Source organism: Rhinopithecus roxellana, chromosome 11 (genome assembly GCF_007565055.1).
Source record: "Rhinopithecus roxellana isolate Shanxi Qingling chromosome 11, ASM756505v1, whole genome shotgun sequence".
NCBI lineage: Eukaryota > Metazoa > Chordata > Mammalia > Primates > Cercopithecidae > Rhinopithecus > Rhinopithecus roxellana.
In genome coordinates this window covers 59829988-59845829 of record NC_044559.1, presented here as the reverse complement: position 1 = coordinate 59845829, position 15842 = coordinate 59829988, and the positions used below count along the sequence as shown (strand labels likewise).

General features: G+C 37.1%; 1 pseudogene; it reads left to right on the top strand.

Moving 5' to 3' along the window:
- Positions 1-372: 372 nt before the first annotated feature.
- On the top strand, positions 373-2733 carry LOC104676728 (annotated as a pseudogene).
- Positions 2734-15842: the final 13109 nt, after the last annotated feature.

The following is a 15842-nucleotide window of genomic DNA, read 5'->3' as shown; positions in this document are numbered from 1 at the left end:
CTCCCGAGTAGCTGGGACTACAGGCGCCCGCCACCTCGCCCGGCTAGTTTTTTGTATTTTTAGTAGAGACGGGGTTTCACCGTGTTAGCCAGGATGGTCTCCATCTCCTGACCTCGTGATCCGCCCGTCTCGGCCTCCCAAAGTGCTGGGATTACAGGCTTGAGCCACCGCGCCCGGCCTAGAATATTTTCTATTATAAGTGGCATAACATAATTAAAACTAAAAATGGAAAGTCAAATTATAAGAATTTGTCACCCCCGCGTGCCAGCCCTGCCGAGCCGGCCAGCAGGCCTGGCTCCCCTCCCTGGCACAGATCCGTGGGCGGCTGCCCTAAGTAGAAGGGGATGGGTCTGGGCCTGCCGGCGGGCGAGGATGCGGAACTTCTGCGCTGCCCCTAACTGCACGCAGAAGAGCACGCAGTCCGACCTGGCCTTCTTCAGATTCCCGCGGGGCCCGGCCACCCCGGAAGTGGGTGAAGAATTGAAGGAGAGTAGATTTGGAAGATAAAACACCTGATCAGCTAAATAAATATTATCAATTATGTGCCAAACATTTTGAGACCTCTGGGATCTGTAGAACTATATACATTTTGCAGAGGCATCAGAAAACTAAATAATTGGTTTATTTCTCAAAATTAATTGAAGCAGATACTTGTGAAGTCATTGGGAGAGTCCTTAGAGGACAGTTCTTCGAGATAATGAAATACCAACAATATTTGATCTTGCCAGTCATTTGAACAACACACAGAGTAGACACAGAAAACAAATAAAATAACTGAGTGAAGAAGAAATCAGGACACTGAAACAGAAAAAAATTGATAAAACTTCTCAACACGAACAAAAACATAAAGAAATCAACAATAGCAACGCTCAGAACCCCAGTGAAGAAAGGGGTGAAGGATAAGATGAGGAGATTTTACCTCTAACCCTTGAAGAGAAGGAAAACAGAGAATAACTAAAATCTCTGTTTGAAATCTTGATTCTGATGGGAAAGCAAAACATACCTCTGGATGGATATGAGGCTGATGAAATCCCAGAAGATCTTTTTACTCCAGATAACTTTCAAGCACTGCCGGAGTGTCAGATAAATTCTGGTGAAGAGTTTCTGAGAAAATGGTTTGAGACAACAGCAGTTAACACGTTGTTTTGTTCAGAAACACAGTAGAAACAGATGCTAGAGATCTATGAGAGCGGTATTCGAGAAGAAATTCTCAGGGAAATGAGAGACTCACACTTCTTTTCCACTATCACTGATGATGTAGTGGACATAACAAGGGAAGAGCACCTACCTACCTGTGTTGGTGAGGTTTGTTGATGAATCTCATAACCTAAGAGAAGAATTTGTAGGCTTCCTGCCTTACGAAGCTGATGCAGAAATTTTGGCTGTGAAATTTCACACTATGATAACTGAGAAGTGGGGATTATATATGGAGTATTGTCGTGGCCAGGCTTACATTGTGTCTAGTGGATTTTCTTCCAAAATGAAAGTTGTTGCTTCTAGACTTTCAGAGAAATATCCCCAAGCTATTTACATGCTCTACTCTTCCTGTGCCATAAATATGTGGTTGGCAAAATCAGTACCTGTTATGGGAGTATCTGTTGCTTTAAGAACAATTGAGGAAGTTTGTTCTTTTTTCCATCGATCGCCACGACTGCTTTTAGAACTTGACAATATAATTTCTGTCCTTTTTCAGAACAGTAAAGAAAGGGATAAAGAAGTGAAGGAAATCTGCATTCTCCATGAACAGGCAGGCATGATGCTTTTGAAATTTTAGTGGAACTTCAGCAAGCACTTGTTTTATGTTTAGAGAGTATAAATAGTGACACAAATATTAGATGGAATAACTGTATAGCTGGCCGCGCATTTGTACTTCGCAGTGCAGTAACAGATTTTGATTTCATTGTTACTACCCTTGCTCTTAAAAATGTCCTTTTACAAGAGCCTTTGGGAAAAATCTCCAGGGTCAAACCTCTGATGTCTTATTTGCAGCCGGTAGCTTGACTGCAGTACTGTGTTCACTCAATGGAGTGATGGAAAATATTGAAGTTTATCATGAATTTTGGTTTGAGGAAGCCACAGATTTGGCAACCAAATGATCTTCAAATGAAACTCCCTGGGAAATTCCGCAGAGCTCACCAGGGTAACCTGGAATCCCAGTTAACCTCTGAGATTTACTATAGAGAAACCCTAAGTGTCCCAACAGTGGAGCACATTATTCAGGAACTTAAAGATATATTCTCAGAACAGCACCTCAAAGCTCTTAAATGCTTATCTCTGGTACCCACAGTCATGGGACAACTCAAATTCAATACCTAGGAGGAACATCATGCTGACTTGTTGTAGAAGTGGCTTACCCAATCCCGACACGCTCTCAGTCAAGCTTCATTGTTGGAGAATCAAATGGAAACACAGGAGGAAAGATGTAGAGCTTCCATCCACCATCTATGAAGCCCTCCATCTGCCTGACATCAAGTTTTTTCCTAATGTATATGCATTGCTGAAGGTCTTGTGTATTCGTCCTGTGATGAGGTTGAGAATGAGTGGTATGAAAATGGACGAAAGCATCTTAAAGCATATTTGAAGTACACTTTGACAGACCAAAGGTCAAGTAACTTGGCTTTGCTTAACATAAATTTTGATATAAAACATGACCTGGATTTAATGGTGGACACATATATTAAACTCTATACGAGTAAGTCAGAGCTTCCCTCGGAAACCATGGAAAATATCTAAGAGACTTTTAAAAATAGACTTTCTTTCTTTTTTTTTTTTTTGAGACGGAGTGCAGGTGGCGCGATCTCAGCTCACTGCAAGCTCTGCCTCCCAGGTTCCCACTATTCTCCTGCCTCTGCCTTCTGAGTAGCTGGGACTACAGAGGCCAGCCACCATTCCTGGCTAATTTTTTGGCTAATTTTTTTGTATTTTTAGTGGGGACAGGGTTTCACCGTGTTAGCCAAGATGGTCTTGATGTCCTGACCTTGTGATCCACCCTCCTCGGCCTCCCCAAAAAAATAGGGTTTGTTATATTTGATATTTGGAAGTAAAGCAATAAGGTGTATGTAGGCCACTTACTAAATATCTTTGCCTATAGGACTCCATTGAATGCATTAGCTATTGATAATCTATCTGATTAAATGACCCCTGTTTGAACTCTCATGCTTTGAGGACCTATCTGTTCTTCCAGAAGAGAGCATTGAAAATGCCACGTTTCCTTCTGCATGATCTCTGCTGGTGGCACTCTGGAATTATTTTAGTTAAGTCATCTTAGACATAGCATTTATTATCACTGTGGATCTCTACTCGTTGGGTGCTAATGAATTCTCTGAAGAAATATATTTTGAAGAGGTGTGGGAGGAAGGAATACATTTTATAAAATATTATAGTGAAGCCCTCACTTGACCTTTGATTAATAGGAATTTTAAGTATGTTAAAAGTCTATACGGGACAGTTACAAGAAATTGCCAGACAAAGAGAAGCTAGTGAGCTTGTCAAACAAGGATTTCAAAGTGCCTTCTAGTTTTTTTGTAATCTACATTTAAGTAACTTCATACTTAAAAGTTACAATCATTCTGAGAGCAAATTGTAAATGTGATGCCCCAGAACATCTAAAAATTTCAGTATGCATTTCATCAAATCAAGGATGCTCTCCAACATAGGACAAGAAATCAACATTGGTACAATACCACTATCCAATGTATAGGTCTCATTCAAATTTTGCCAACTTTACCCACAATGTTTCTTCTCTGCTTTGGCCCATGATTCAGTTCAGGAATACACAATGCACTTGTCACATCCCTTTGGTGACATTCCATCTGAAACCATGTCTATCTTTCTTTGTTTTTCATCACCCTGATGATTTTAAAAGAGTACAGGTCTTTCATTCTTTAGGGTGTCTTCAGTGTGGTCCAGCGAATATTTCTTTATCACTGGACTTGGGCTGTCCTTTCTTGGAAGGAACACCTCAGAAACAATTTGTGCTCTTCTTAGAGGATCACATGAGGAGGTACACGATGCTAACACTTCCAACCTTCACACGTCAAGGTTAATAAGTGATGTTAACCTCATTTTTTCACCAAAAATGTACCATCCAATTCCTTCATAATTTATAAGTATTTTATAGGGAGATACTCTGAAATTATAGTAGTGTCTAGTGTCACATCAAAATCTGCCCACCAGCCTTTGCATCCATTGATGATACCTGCCTGAAATAGCCACAACAATGATGGGTGTAAAATGATGATTTTCTATTTCTACCATTTCTTCTCCATTAATTACATGGCATTCTACCATAAGAAAGATTTTTCTCCCCTATATGTTTTTTAATTTATGTGTATAAATATGAACTCCTGAATCAATTTTTTGATGTGTGGTAATACATTATCATCATTATTTATTTTGATATTCAAATAGTCTCAGATATGGTCACTGGAATCTCCTGCAGGCTAATTCCTGGATCCTTTTGACATTTAATTCTTTGCTCATTTAACAAATTTCTGGCACAAGATGTTCCTGACTCATTTTGTATTTTCCCTACTTCAACTTTGGGACCAGTCATTTCACTAAGGTATTTAGAAATCAAGATCTGGGCAAAAGGCGGACTTGTTTCTCCTGAGTTGTCCTGGCATTTAAACTTCTTAATGGATAGAGCAATCTATAAATGCATGTATGTACACATGTACATACACACACACACATAAATGCACATGTTCTTGTCTATTTATATGTCATATATATTTTAAAAATCATGAATTCACATGCATACCTTCATTTCCAAGGCAAAATCTCAGGATACTTTCTAGGCTTCCCCCCTTCAATTTTATAAACCCTTTTTCAGAAAGCAAGAAAGCTGGTTTCTCTATATGGTGGTTTCTTTGTTTAATCCCTATCTGTAGCCAACTGCCTTAATCTGCTGGTCACTTCTTCACCTTTTTGGTGAGCTCTGTGCCTTCATGTTTCCTCTCTTGACACGTTTGTCACCCTGCAGCCACCATAGTTCTATGACTTTTTAATGGATATTATTTGAGCTAAATAGTTTAGAAATGGAGTATTGTTTGAAAATCACTATAGAGTCCCAAAGAACAATAAGGCCATATTGGTTTGGTCACTGGCTAAATGACAAAAAAAAAAAAAAAAAAAAAAAAAAAAAAAAAAAAAAAAAAAGAAAAGAAAAGAAAAATGGTGTTTGTTGATATTATTTTACAGGTCACCAACTTTAACCATCTCCTTAGCAGACTTACTCTTCTGAGCCAGAAAATCTTTTGTCTTACGAATCAAATATTCTAATTGAAATGTAAGCTCCATTCCTCTATTTTAAGGCTCTCTCTCTCTGTCTCTCTCTCTCTCTTACACACACACGCACATGCACACATATAAATGAGCTCATCTCCTCATATCATCTTTTAGAAAATATTTAATGACCCAAGTTACCCTTTGACTTTCCTTCTTTATTTTAAATGAATACTAATTTCTATAATATTTCCTCATAGAAGGTATTTTATATCACTCAAATTGTTTTGAGGTCTGTAAGAGCAAGAAGAAATTATTTAACCCAAAAAACCAATTAATTGATTAACTGGTTAATTAAATGTATATAAACCATCATTTCCAGACACTCTGGCTAGTTGCTGGAAAAACAGTGAGAAACAATATAGAAAAGGATTCTGAAGTCTGAAAATTTGATCCTATATATAATAAAATTTAGTGTCATACTGACCTTGAATCTCTCAATTCACTCAATTCCTCCATCTATCCACCATGCTATTTTTTTGTGCTTTGTTTGAACTCTCTCTGATTTCTACCCAGAGATTATAAACTAGTAGCCTCGTGGCCAAATCTGAACAGATTTCGCCTAGACAGGTTCAAAATCGCTTTTCGAATCAGTTATTAAAATTTGGAGATTTTACATAAAACTTGGGATGCAAACTTCTCTTGAAAAATCTAATCAAGCAACACTAGTTCTACATCCCTACGTGGTGAAAACCAGCTGAAATCAATAGCTTCTGATCGCCTTTGGGTTGTAGAGTCTATTTACAGACTCCATCACTACCTATAGCGTCATACCCAATCTGCTTTTTTTCTCTTGCTTAGATTTCTTTTTATTTTTAAAATTGAGAGATAAAATTATATGTATTTATCATGATTATTAATCTACTTCCCCCTTGCCTGGCCTTTTAATGCTTGGTTTGCAATTTCTGCTTTATATTCTTGTATTATAATACACAAAAATTTAACTGCTCTGCACATCACTAATTTTTTTTTTTTTTTTTTGAGACAGGGTCTCACTGTCACCCAGACTGGAGTGCAGTGACCTGATCTCGGCTCACTGCAACCTCTGCCTCCCAGGTTCAAGCAATTGTCCTGTCTCAGCCTCCTGAGTAGCTGGGACTACAAGTGCATGCCACCACGCCCAGCTAATTTTTCTATTTTTAGTAGAGACAGGTTTCACCATATTGGCCAGGCTGCTCTCGAACTCCTGACCTCAGGTGATCCACCCGCCTTGGCCTCCCAAGGTGTTGGGATTACAGACGTGAACCACCACGATTGGCCCACATCACTAACTTTTATGTGACATACAACTTACAGAAAATTCATGAGCTAATGTGTAATAATTTTTTAAAGATTGAATCCTCCATAATATCTAATACAGTGATGGCAAAAATTGGATGGTGATACTCGTTTCAGGAAATTAAAATATTAGCAAGTAAGTCTGATTCATGAAATTAGTTTTGGTCCGTAAGAATTCCATGTTTTAACTTATATGTAATACATGTTTTGCTCCCATGTTTTCACATGATTTGATTTTGCTACGCAAATTGTATAATATTTAATGCATTTTGATTCCATCTTTGTTTTTAGTGAGTTAACTAAAAACCCTCTTCACAGTCATATTTTCTACAGGCAATCGATTTTCCCTTCATGTTGTAATATTTTGTACTTCAAGTGAGATTCTGTGCTCAGACAAGCCTAGGTAGAGTATACTTTAGCATACTCCAAAATGATCTTTATCTTTACCTTTGCTGAACATTGACTATATCTGTTAGCAGTCACCGTACTTTTTTGGCAAGGGTTTGTTTCTGACATTCAGTTTACTGGATAAATAAGTTTAAAAAATAGCTTTCAGAGAATCTGTAGGATAATAATATTAGATTAACGGTGGGAAAATTTCTCAGATATTTTGCTACTTGAATTTATGTATGAGTGGGCATAACACTCTGTAAATTCACTTCAAATAAAATAAAAATAAAGGGCCCACTCTTGTGGAACTGAATATACAGCCCCTATCCACATTATCCCACTTTTTCCATGCAAAAGGAGTTTTAGTAGATGATGTCATTTCTTAGACTGATAAAAATTATTAGTACAGTTGAGTGACGGAATCACTCTCTCTTTCAATCTGAATTGCATTTTTCCTGGGCTCAAGCAATTATCACTTAACCTTTTCCTTTAGTGGCATCTTAGGTTTAGTCCAGGTAGTTTTGGAGTTTGGATGACTAGGTAGAAATAGTGCTTTTTGGTCTTGAAAATATGAGTAGTATTTGGTAAATACAAGTGAAAATTTCACAAAGGTTAAAAATTTGTTCACTAATGTGAATGTTTTCTACAACTTACAGGTTCTAAAATAGCTCTCATAAAAAATACATCGTTTTCCATTGAGGCATATTCTTTTCCCTATAATATACTTACATTAACAAAGTAATATCTGCATTTTCACCCCTTCTGTTTCTTTGCTTTTTTTCTGGGGGTATTCAGAAAGTAACATTAACTTAGTATTCTTTCCATGCCTTACAAAACAATGTGACTTTTCAAACGACAATAACATGTGGAAATAGGGACATTCCGAGTATGAAACTTAGCATTTCACCTAGTGTTTCTTCTTGAGGTTTCATCTGAACTTAAGAAATAAAAAATTAAATTAAAGTAAAATTATAAAACAATTAAAAATAGATCTGCTTACCTACGAGAGATGTCTGGTTATTTGGGTGTGAATAATGCCAACAAAGAAAAAAAAGAAACAAAAATGCTCATTAGCAATCTTAATTAAAAGAGAATTATAACAACTGTCACGTGTTTTAAACAATATGGAAATTCCCTTCTGCCAAAATATACTTGGCTCCTAAAAGTGGGGAATGCCTGCATATTTGTTTAAATATTTAAATTCCCTTTGGGCTTTGTCTTATGATAAAATTATATTGTCTGTTCATTGTTTTTCCTCTATCTGTTCGTTTCTTCTCTTTCCAAACCCAAAGGGCATGTCTGTAAGGGTCTTGCCTGTTCCCTGAATGAAGAACATATTTGTAATAAAAGGTTCTTTGTTAGAGGGTGGGGCCATTTCACAATAAAGGCATTGATATTAAGATGGTAAAATTTGTGAGCTTTTCTATGAATAGAGACTTCCAATGATTTTTCAAATGTCTATATAAATGCACTATGAAATTTGAGCAGAATAGTCTTGGTTAAAAAAAAAAAAAGGAATAATATTGGCTGAAATTACCTTTGAATGATTCCAGTTCAGAGACCTTCCCTCCCTTGAAACATTCCTTTCATTTATGCCTTCCTGTAAAGGCCAACTATTTTTGAGCTCTGTCACTAGAATTTTATACTCCAGGACCTGTTTTGTTAGGGAATCCTGAGGGCTGCCTGCTATCTTAGCTTGATGATTCCATCCCATATATACCATATTTTATCTCTTCAGAGTCAGGTTTTTGGACTGTTATAGGCAGCACAGAAAATTTTACATATCTCCACCCATGTTTACTTTACAAATTCCTAAAAATAAGATAAACAACAGGTAAACAAACCATATTAATATACTAAAAAGAAAGGACTATTTTCCCTATTTCACAAGCAGATGAAAATATTTATTGTATAAATAAATATATGTATATAAAAATCTGTTTATCCATCTATCTCTCATAGGTAAGCAGATATATTTTATCCATCTATCTCTCATAGGTAAGCAGATCTATTTTTAATTGTTTTATAATTTTACTTTAATTTAATTTTTTATTTCTTAAGTTCAGATAAAACCTCAAGAAGAAACACTAGGTGAAATGCTAAGTTTCAAACTCGGAATGTCCCTATTTCCACATGTTATTGTTGTTTGAAAAGTCACATTGTTTTGTAAGGCATGGAAAGAATACTAAGTTAATATTTGCATTTTACATGATGTTTTGGCTACCACACCTTTTTCTTGCTTATTTCCTTTTCATAAAGAAATTGATTTTCTTGATATTGCAATTTTGAAATCAACATTCTTGTAGATATACATTTACCCATACCATTTAAACTCTTTTTTTTTTCTTTTTTGCAAGATTTATCTCATGCTCTCTGGTTAAATTAAATAATTTTATAGCTGATGTGAATGATTAAAAATCATGCTGCTTTGTAGTTATAATTCATAAGTATCAAAGGCAATATTATTCCATAATCCCTTTCTCAAAAAGAATTGTCTATTTTTTCTTTTGCGTTATGATAGTGCTGAGGTTTCAAGATTCTTCTTGCTGTCGTGATCTAAATAACCCAGAGGCTCTGCAAAGATTTTTACTGGTTTTCCACTGTCCTGAATTTTAGTTGGCCTCCATGACCAATGTAGAACTCAGTGATGACTGGCTGAAGCTGCCTTTGCAAAAATTATTATAGTGAGAAAATTATGATGGTGAAAGAGTGAGCTAACCAATTTCATCTTGCCTTTAACCTCCAGACTGCCTTTTGTGATTCCTGGGTGTGGGCCAAGCTAACTCTGGGAGTGATTTATGGTTTCAATGATAATAGTCCTTCCCAAAATTAAGCCGCTTTTATAAAACTAATAAAAGGCCTGAATTCTGTTAAAATACAGGTATAAACAATCACCAGCCATTGTTCTGGAGGCCACAAGATTTGTAACTTCCTCAATTACTCCTGTAAATGACATCACTATTGTAGAACCTTAGCTTGGCCTTTTGAGGTATCTTTTCAGACTTTTGCATTTCTGATAATGAGTTGACTGCACCCAGATCCGTGACTCATGACAACCGGCCCTGTGGCTCCCATGCAGAAGTGGACTCAGTGCACAAGGACCATTTTCCACATTCCTAGGATTGTATCTCCAACCAATTAGCTGCAACCATTCCCTAGCCCACTGCCTGCCAAAAGCTATCTTTAAAATATCTTAGCCTCTAAATTTTGGGGGAGGCTAATTTGAGTAATAAAAAACTCCATCTTCCATTTAGCTGGCTCTATATGTATTAAACTCCTTCTCCATTATAATCCCTCTGTCTTGATAAATGGGCTCTATTTGGACAGTGGGCAAGATGAACCCGTTGGGCAGTTATATGGCAGGGGAAAAAGTCACAAAATGTGATTTTAAGATTCATGTTGGTTGGGCGTGGTGGCTCATGTCTGTAATCTCAGTACTTTGAGAGGCCAAGGTGGGCAGATCACCTGAGGTCAGGAGTTCAAAACCAGCCTGACCAACATGGAGAAACTTTGTCTCTATTAAAAGTACAAAATTAGCCAGTGTGGTGATGCATACCTGTAGTCTCATCTACTCGGGAGGTTGAGGCAGGAGAATCACTTGAATCTAGGAAGCAGAAGTTGCGGTGAGCTGAGATCGCGCCATTGCACTCCAGCCTGGGCATCAAGAGCAAAACTCCATTTCAAAAAAAAAAAAAAAAAAAAAAAAAGTGCCATCTTAAACTTCAGCTTGGAACCTGAGCAACCCATTGGATGGCATTAGCCCTCTTGCTTGATCCTTAAATGTGTGTGGCACCTTCTGCTTCAGCATCTTTGTCCTGGTTGTTCTTCCTCAAATCTAATTGTCTCACATTTTGTAGTCTTTATCCAAATGTAATAGCTTCAGTGTAGCCTTCCCTTGGACAACTAATGCTACATTTTATAGGCTAGAATAAATGTTTGTTTTAAATATACTCTTTTGTTTAAATATTAACCTAGTTAACATTCCCCGTGTAAATACAAACTATTTTTTCATGTAAAAAATTGACAATATGTTTACAATTACAACTTATCACCATCTAACATATATTTGTATTGACTGATCACATTACTTTTCTGTTTCTCCCACTTGAATGTAGGCTTCCCAAGATCAAGGATTATTTGTGTTTTGTTTCTGGCTCTCTAGGGTCAAGAACAGAACCTAGTACATTGTAAACAATAAATACATGTTATATGAATGTTTCTTGCACTTCATAGCTTTGGATCAGCACCAAAAAGTGCATTTGACTAAGAACACTAGACCAGCTATTAGTCTGATTCAGCAGATATGCATTCCTTTTCTAGGAGAAGCCCCTACTCTATCAGCAGTTTCCGATCATAGGTTCCCAACGGTGGTCAAGAGGTTGGTCACTTGGTATTTCAAACACCTGAAAGAAATTGTACACCTAAGCAAAGAGGAAGTCTTTTCTTCTTTCACTGATTGGTATAGGTGTAGGGGACTGGTAAACACATGAGTTGGGGTGGTGCAAAAAAAGTTTCATCAAATAATAATATTTTTAATTAAAAATGGGAAAACAAATTATATAATAAATAGTTCATTTGGCTTGAAACCACATCTTTCAAACATTTGTTCTTAGTAAGTGTATTATAAAACAGTTTTTAGTGGTAAAAATATGAGGACTCACATTTTATGTGTTCAATTTAGAATGTGTTAAGTATGTAATATGATCTTTGAATAATATTGAAGTGCTTTGGCATAATTTAATGACTGGTCCTAAAGTTCAAATGATTTATAATCTACATAGAATAATAGAGGACATAAAATGATAAAATATAAGAAATACAAATAATAAATTATAATTTTACTTATTTCTTATTGTATAAATATATGTATAAAATGCATAGATATGTATAAATACATCAATTATGTCTATAAATTGTATATAATAAAATGTTTCTCCAAAATGTGATATTAAATAAAATGATGCACAGTGAAGAGAGGAGTTGATGAAAAAGTGTTTGATTGAATTTGTTTCTATCTTTACAGCATTCACTGGCCAAACAATTTGAAGAAAATTGGAATATAATGTAATCTGTTGTCAGTTGACTCAGAGCAGACTCAGACCCTTTTGAAGACTCAGGTGTGTATTTATGATGATGACTCCTTATACTCTGTGTAGAGTTCATTCTGGTGATTCCCACTTTCTAGCTACTTCAGTTCTGATAAATGGAAGACCATTGTATAAGTGGAGGACTCATGTTACAGGTAAGCTCCCTTTTTCTAAATCAATAACAAATAAGTATCCTCATGATAAGATCTCTACAAATCAGGCATCCTGCCAATTTACTACTTAGAAAATTACATTTTGTCAATCTAAATCCCCTATGTAATTGTATCAGGATAAAGTCTTAATTTTCCATCCATTAATGTTCTTTCATTTTTCCTTAGAAGTGTTTGCATTTTTGTAATTCAGAAAATAATTGTAAGGAATGATTCTGATCATTTGGTATCATCTTGAGAAATGTAAAACTTGTGCAGATGAATCTCTGTTCTTCTCTGGCCTTCCAGCATCCATATCTCCCTATTCTGACACTAGCACAACAGTCTGTGCTAGCTCTTAGTCTGTGAGACTTGGGGTGGTCCAATCGGGGCTGTCATGTGACTCACTTAGTATTTTCATCCCCCTGGCCTCAGTGACTGGTTCAGGGAAGAAAAATGACCTAACTAACTCAATCTGAGCTTAGTCATACATTCAATCAACCTTGAGCAAGGTACCATAAGTTCTGGGGATATAGCAGTAAAAATGGAAAGAAAAGGCCCCTGTACACATGGGGCTTGCTTTCTAGTGGAAATGTCTTCTGTGATTTCAAAAAAAAAAAAAAAAAAAAAAAAAAGACATTCTTCTGGGGAAAGAGACATTCTTTAATTCTGTTAGACTTAGAACTCCGAGCATGTAAGTGTGGAGCTGCTGAAACCTAAGAAAGAATTCCAAACAGAAGAAAATGCGGCTGAAATAAAAGCAAGTGAGATGAAGCCTTGAATATCCCTCAAGTCATAATATGCCTGGTCGTCCTTTAAACCCTTGGACGTCTAAAGTTAGCTTGACACCTAGATTTTCTTTCTTTCTTTCTTTTTTTTTTTTTTTTTTCTGAAATTGAATCTCACTCTGTCACCCAGGTTGGAGTATAGTGGTGCAATCTCGGCTCACTGCAACCTCTGCCTCCTGGGTTCAAGTGATTCTCCTGCCTCAGCCTCCCAAGTAGCTGGGACTACAGGTGTGCACCACCACACCTGTCTAATTCTTATATTTGTAGTAGAGACAGAGTTTCACCACTTTGGCCAGGATGGTCTTGATCTCTTGACCTGATGATCCGCCCGCCTCAGCCTCCCAAAGTACTGGTGCAGTGGCTCATGCCAAACACCTAGATTTTCAATGATATGAGCCAATTAAATATTTTGGATTAACCTAGTTTTGATGGAGTTTTAGCCACTTGAAATGGTAAATGTCCTGGTTTACCTGCCAACAGTGATCTGGGTACATTGTCACTACAGTTGCACCCCCTGTGTTTATGTGTGGAAATGATGAAACAGACCTGTGTGATCCATCCATGGGCTCCCAGTTGGGTTCTTGATGGACCTGGCATAGCCTGAAGAAGAACAGATCAGGAAGGCATTCTTTAGTGTTATTGCTAGCAAATTTTTCTGGAATGAGTCAGGGACACTCTGAGGTAGGTTACAACACTTTATAACAGTGGGTTTTAATGTTTTCAAATAATTTATGACCAATTTGAGAATCCAACTGAAGTTATAGTGGCCAAATGCTTACATTCAAATCCAATTCAGTTTTTCCATACATTTTCAAGTTTTCCAAACATCCCCCAAAACCTCATGGTAGTTCTAAGTTATTTTATGCCATCTAAACTTTTATTTATTGTCTTGGTCTAGAACTCTTTCCACAGTTTACCTAATGTCTGAATACTGAAAAAATAAAATAAACTGCCCAAGGGATTCACCTTGTGTGTTGCCTAGACAGAGCCTATTGATCAAGGCAAGGAAATTGCAATAGAGAAAAAGTAATTCATGCAGAGCTGGCTGTACAGGAGACCGGAGTTTTATTATCACTCAAATCAGTCTCCCTGAGCACTCACAGAGCAGAGTTTTTAAGGATAACTTGGTGGGCTGGGGGAAGCCAGTGAGCCAGGAGTGCCAGTTGGTTAGAGATGAAATCACAGGGAGTCGGAACTATCTTCTTGCTCTCAGTCAGTTCCTGGGTGGGGACCACAAGATCAGATGAGCCAGTTTATTGATCTGAGTGGTGCCAGCTGATCTCTTAAGTACAGGGTCTGCAAAATATCTCAAGCACTAATCTTAAGGAGCAGTTTAGAAAGTTAAGAATCTTGTAGCCTCCAGTTGCATGACTCCTAAACCATAATTTCTAATCTTGTGGTTAATGTTAGTCCTACAAAGGCAATCTAGTCTTCAGGCAAGAAGGAGGTCTGCTTTGGGAGAGGGCTGTTACCGTCTTTGTTTAAACTATAAACTTTAAACTAAGTTTCTCCCAAAGCTAGTTCAGCCATGCCAGGAATGAACAAGGACAGCTTAGAGGTTAGAAGCAAGATGGAGTCAGTTAAGTTAGATCTCTTTCACTATGTTAGTGATAATTTTGCAAAGGTGGTTTCATATACACACACAAGAAACCCCCAAAAAACAAAAACAAGCTTTCCTGATTATGTCCTTATCCCTTCACTTTCATTGCCCTTCATACTTAAGTCATCCTTCAGTTTAGGTACCTTCCATGCAGTCTGCACTACTTCCTGTCTCTTGTAAATAATAGCTCACTTTTTTTGAGTACTTTCTGAATGTAAGTGCTCAATCTCACTTATTCCTTACAATAGCTCAGTGAAGAAGGTCCTACCATTTCCCACATTTGGCATATAATGAAATTGACCTTTTCAGGCTCAGGAACTCATCTAAGGTCAGTTAATAAGGATGTGGAAGAACTGAATTTTGAATCCAGATCAATCTATCAGTGTACTTAAAAAATTCTGAGACCGGGCATGGTGGCTCATGCCTGTAATCCCAGCACTTTGTAGACTGAGACAGGCAGATCACTTAAGCCAAGGAGTTCCAGACCAGCCTGGCCAACATGCTTAAATCCCATTTCTACTAAATATACAAAAGAATTAGCCAGGTGTGGTGGCACACATCTGTAATCCCAGCTACTCAGGAAGCTGAGGCAGGAGAATGTCTTGAACCCAGGAGGAGGAGGTTGCAGTGAACGGAGATCATGCCACTGCATTCCAGCCTGGGTGACAGAGCTAGACTCTGTCTCAAAAACAAAAACAAAAACAAAAAACAAAACAAAACAAAAAAACCTCTACACACTCCCCTTTATATTTTCTGGTCCCAATTTGTGGACTTTTCAGGTCCAACCTGACTCTCTCTTTCGTTCTATCACTCTGTTTTGAGTTTCTCTCCCATGTGTTTCTAGACTTACTGTGGAAGGCCGTGCACACTCCACAGTTATGATACTTGTTTTGACTTATGCCATACTGTGGAAAAGAATGTTTATGTCCTACAAAAAGACTTTGTTGTTTTAGATCAGAGAACACTGCTTTCCTGGGAGTGTCAAGGAGAAAAGCATGCCCATGACAAATGAAATAAATGTTCTTGTAGTGTTTTTTTGTTTTTCTACTTTAATTTGACTGCAAATACAGCAAAATAGCCATATTTTAAAGATTGTCAGAGACTGGCAGAAATTCCTGTTTATCAGTTTTTTTTAAGTTATTTTCTGCCCACATAATATGGGTCAAAAACTGTACATAGTTGCCAAATTACTGGCCAATGCTTTAAAAGAATTGTTGCAAAATTATAGAATTTTTAAGTTCAAAAGTATGTAAAAGATCAACAT